Below are 5,550 nucleotides of genomic sequence, written 5' to 3' on the forward strand. Positions count from 1 at the left end.
ACACACACACACACACACACACACACACATTGTTGTGGGGTCTGAACTCAGGGCCTGGGTGCTGTCCCAAGCTCTTGTTCAAGGCTAGAACTCTGTCACTTTGAGCCACAGCTCCATTTCCAGTTTTCTGGTGGTTAATTGGAGATAAAAGTCTTATGGACTTTCTTGCCCAAGCTGGCTTTGAACCACAATCCTCAGATTTCAGCCTCAAGTAGCTAGGATTACAGGAATGAACTACCAGTACCTGGCTAAAAATTATATATTTAAGCCAGACATGACAGAACATTCCTGTAGTTCTAGCACTATAATGAGATTGAGGCAAATGACTTTGAGTTGAGGCTAGCCTAGGGTTCATAGTAAGACCCTGTCTCAAAAACTGAAACAACCGCAATAAAAAACAAACAAGCTTGGGGCTGGGAAGATGGCTCAGTGGTAGAGTGCTTGCCTTGCATGCCTGAGGCCCTGGGTTCGATTCCTCAGCACCACATAAGCAAAAAGAAAAAAGCCGGAAGTGGCGCTGTGGCTCAAGTGGTAGAGTGCTAGCCTTGAGCTGAAGAGCTGAGGGACAGCGCCCAGGCCCAGACTTTAGGCCCCACAACCGGACCCCCCAAAAAAAAACAATTAAAAAAAAAACAAACAAGCTGGGCGCTGGTAGTTTACGCCTGGCCTGTAATCCTAGCTACTTAGGAGGCTGAGATCTGAGAATCGTTCAAAGCAGGAAAGTCCATGAGACTCATCTCCAAAAATTAACTACCAGAAAACTGGAAGTGGCACTGGCTCAAGTGGCAGAGTGCTTACCTTGAGTTGAAGAGCTCAGGGACAGCTCCCTGGCCCAGAGTTCAAGCCCCAGGACCGACCAAAAACAAACAAACAGGGGCTGGGAAGTTGGCTCAGTGGTAGTTTGCCTTGTATGCGTGAGGCCTGGGTTTGATTCCTCACCACCACAAAATCAGAAAAAGCCAGAAGTGGTACTATGGCTCAAGTGGTAGCTAGCCTTGAGCTGAAGAGCTGAGGGACAGTGCCCTGGCCCAAAATTCAGGCCTCATGACCACAAAAACAAAAACAAACAAACAAAAAACAGAACCAATACCTATTATCTCCAGGCATTGTTCCACTGGGGAAACAACAGTGAACAACATTTATCTTTTTTTTTTTTTTTTTAGCCTTGCTGGTCATGGGGCCTGAACTCTGGGCGCTGTCCCTCAGCTCTTCAGCTCCAGGCTAGCACCCTACCACTTGAGCCACAGCACCACTTCAGGCTTTTTCTGCTTATGTGGTGCTGAGGAATTGAACCCAGGGCCCCATGCATGCAAGGCAAGCACTGTGCCACTAAGCCACCTTCCCAGCCCCCAGTGAACAACATTTAGAAACTCCAATCCTTGAGTCTGGGAGCCTGGTTCAGCAGTAGATGACTTGCCTACCATGCATTTTTTGTTTGTTTTGTTTTTTTGTTGGCTTGAACCCTGGGCCTGGGCACTGTCCCTCATCTCTTCAGCCCAAGGCAAGCACTCTATCACTTGAGCCACAGCCAGCACCACTTCCAGTTCTCTGGTGGTTTATTGGAGATAAGAGTCTCACAGACTTTCCTGCCCGGGCTGGCTTTGAACCGTGATCATCGGATCTCAGCCTCCTGGGTAGCTAAGATTACAATTATGAGCCACCAGCACCCAATCCTGCCATGCATTTGAAGAGGACATGGGTTTGATTTTAGTTTCTTAGAACAAAGCTCCAACCTTAAACAGCTCATTCTCAAGTAGGGCAGACAAACAATATGCACAAAAGAAGTCAAATAATATCAGTGGCAGTGTAGGTTGTTAGGGGAACAGGTTGGATTTAATCTTCCACAGGCAAGGAGTTTTCAGCGACAGGTAACTACCTTCTCATAGGATCAGAGGTTGTGCAAGAAGGTGGATTGGAGTTAGGCTTTTTTGGGGGTGAGCAAGGAAGTAGAGGTTAAGGAAAAGGCCATTAGATCTAGGGAGGTGGGCTTTTGGTTGGGTTGTTTACAGCCAGGCTTAGGTGGATTGACCTGCCTGCATCAAGCAGTCCATGCAGATCTGGTGGCTTGCCTGATGTCTTTGTGCACCTGGAAAAATGGGGTGGGGTAGGGTGTCAATCCTTCATATTCTGTCTTTAGGTACTTAAGAAGATTTGGCCAAGAGGGGAGAGTGAGGTAAGTCCTTCACAGGTCTGTGGTCTTAGTTACTCAGGAGGCTGAGGCAAGATGAGCCTTTGAGCCCAGGAATTTGAGGTTAGCCTGGTCTACATACAATACAAAGCAATCCTGATGCTGGTGGCTCACGCCTATAATCCTAGCTACTCAGGAGGCTGAGAACTGAGGATTACAGTTCAAAGCCAGCCTGGACAGGAAAATACGTGAGACTCTTATTTCCAATTAACTGCCAGAAAACTGGAAGTGGTGCTGTGGCTCAAGTGGTAAAGCACTAACTTTGAGCTGAAGAGCTAAGGGACTGCACCCAGGCCCAGAGTTCCAGCCCTACAACTGACAAAAACAAAGCAACAACAAAAAAAATGGCTGAGGTATGGAAAGGCACCTATCTACCTAGTATGGATGAAAGAAACCCTGGATTCCATTGTAGCACTGCAAAAATAAATACCTTTAGGTCTGTCCCTATAGGCGGCTGTTGTAATCACAGGCCTACATAGCCCTGGGGAGGGAATAGTCATTAGTGCCCCAGCCTCTCCCTCCACAGTGCCATTCCTGAGCCCTGCCTCAACATGTGGACAGGCTGGGCCTGCCTGTCCAGGCCTCAGTTTACCCATTCTTATCTCTGTGTCCCTTTTTAACTCCCACTTAACCTAATCAGATGGGGCCAAGTTGGGTCTTCTGAGTCATCTAGGAAAAGGGCTGGTTTACAAATCCAGATTCTGGGGACCTTCCCCACACATTTGGAGATTGAGAATCTTCATTGTTAACAAATGGCATTTGTTTCTGACATTTATTTTATTTTATTTTATTTTGGTCGTGGGGCCTGAACTCTGGGCCTGGACGCTGTCTTTCAGCTCTTTAGCTCAAGGCTAGTGCTCTACCACTTGAGTCATAGTTCCACTTCCGGATTTTTTTCTGTGTAGGTGGTGCTGAGGAATCAAACCCAGGGCCTAATGCATGCGAGGCAAGCACTCTACCACTGAGCCACCTTCCCAGCCTGTTTCTGACATTTTGAGAGCCCCTTCCCCTGCCTGTCTTCCAATCCCCTCTCCCTGGTAATCTCTTTATCCATATACTGTTGCTCGAATTTTCCTCTCTGTTCAGGATAGCTTCTGTGAGTCAGATGCCTCCTCTGGGTAGGGTTGGTTGTGGTCTCCACTCAGCTCTGTTCTGCTGCTTCCTAGGAGTGAAGGGCATGGATGCTTGCTTTCGTTCTGCCTGAACACCACGTTCCACTGCAAAAATGGAGACCAGGATGGCCTGGGACTTACCTAGGGGTAAATTGTCAAACAATTAACAAGACCAAGATAATATCAACTAACTCCACCTGATCCTTCCCATATGCCTAGCACGTTCTAAGAACCAGACAAATAGGAATTCATTTAATCTTTGCAATCTTTAAGGTAAGTACTAGTTAGGATCAGCAACATTTTTACAGATGGGGGAAATTGAAGCACAAAAGAGCATAAGGTAGCTTGCTTTAGGTTGAAGGTCTTATAGATAGCAAAAGGGACTTGATTTTTTTCTTTTGGGTTCAGTGGCAGAACAGTAACCACAGCCAGGACCTCTGAGCTGCCTGAGCTGGTAGGCAGTGGCCATTGGGTCTGATCCTTCTCAGTGGGGCCAGTTCTGTCCACTAGAGCTTCCCTTGCCATTGCCAGCCTGCATCAGCTTCCTCATCTATAAAACTGGGAGGGCAGGCCAGGCTTCAGTGCCTTAGGCTGGTTATCTTAGCTACTTAGAAGGCTGAGATCTGAGGATCTCTGAAACCACCCTAGAGAGGGAAAGTCTGCGAGATTCTTATCTCCAATTAATCACCAAGAAAACAGTAGTGGAGCAATGGTTCAAGTAGCAGTAGAGGGGCTGGGAAGGTAGCTTAGTGGTAGAGCGCTTGCCTTCCATGCATGAGGCCCTGAGTTCAATTCCTCACCACCACATTTGCAAAAAGAAAAAAGCCGGAAATGGCATTGTGGCTCAAGTGGTAGAGCGCTAGCCTTGAGCTGAAAAGCCGAGGGACAGCGCCCAGGCCCAGAGTTCAGGCCCCACAACTGGACCCAAAAAAAAAAAAAGTAGTAGTAGTAGAGATGCCAGCCTTGAATGAAAAAACTAGGGTACAGTGCCTAGGCTCTGAGTTCAAGCTCCAGTACCAGCACATAAACAAAAACCTGGGATGGTATCATTACCTCCCTCCTGGAGATTTTGAGAGCTGGCCTCTTATTTTTGTGGTGCTGGAGATGGCCAGAGCCTTGGACTTGCAGCCACATCCTCAGCTTCAGGAAAAGGGCTTAAGCAGGGCCTGAAGCAAGCTTTGAGCAAATCCTCACCAACCTCCTTCACCAGATCCAGTTCCCCTACTAGACCCAGCCCCCATCATTGAGTTAGGAGGGGCAGGACAGGGTGTGGGTAAAGGGGCAGCTGTGCCTCCGCGCTCAGCAGCTGCCTCAGGGTTAGAGGTCAGGTCCTTTTCTCTGTCATACAACTGCCCCACCTAAACTTCTGAGACAGCCCAGCACCAAGCCCAAGGCAGCCTACCCTCTGCCTAGAAAGGTTCAGCCTAGAGGCCATTGTCTGGAGAAGAAAAGGACTGGGAAGTGGGTGGGGACAGAGAGTGGGGGTGGTGCACAGCTTTGTTCAAACACTTCCCTGTGGAGTGGAGGCCCTTCCCCCAACTGAGAAAAACCTAAATCCAATCCTAAATCTCACCTCCTGCTCTTTTTCTTTGACTTGTGCCACTTTAAGGATCCCCTGTGCTTATGCCACCCAGCCTTTGGTATGAGGTCCTGGAGGATGTGTAGGAGTTCCCCAGGGGCTGAGGAAGGCATTCCTGACTGATCACACAGCCAAAGCAAAATTATGTCGTTGGGAGGTGCTTGGGCACCCTGATTAAATGTAAAGCTATATTTCTGGAACCTGGTAACAAAGTTGGCAAATTAGGGCCAATGACAAAGGCGGGAAAACTCAGTTTCATGGGAGCTAAGGAGTTGTCCCCGTCAGTTCTCCTGGCTTTCCGGAAAAGGCCATACCACGTAGTAAATTGCTAGTAGCTCATTCTTTGGGGGTAGGAAACTGACTCCTCTAAATTGAGAAACGTACGGTGGCCTGTCCCAATAGTCTCCCAAGCGCCCACGCCGGAGCCTAGACAGAAGGACTACAAGTCCCAGCAGGCCCCGCGCTGTGGCGCAGGCGCGACAAGAGTCTCTCAGCGAGCCCGGCCGAGCCCGGGGGCCCAGTCCTCCCCCATTGTCTGGTCTGCCCGAAAGGAGCGGGCTGCACGGAGGCGCCCTCATCTCATTGGTCAGGTGGCGCGTCCGTCGCGGCCCACGCCCACCCCCATGCAGGCCCCGCCTCACGCGCCCGCGTCCGGGCCGCCTGGCGCCCCG

This window comes from Dipodomys merriami, unplaced genomic scaffold (genome assembly GCF_024711535.1).
Source record: "Dipodomys merriami isolate MVZ:Mamm:240054 unplaced genomic scaffold, mDipMer1.0.p SCAF_19, whole genome shotgun sequence".
NCBI classification, from domain to species: domain Eukaryota; kingdom Metazoa; phylum Chordata; class Mammalia; order Rodentia; family Heteromyidae; genus Dipodomys; species Dipodomys merriami.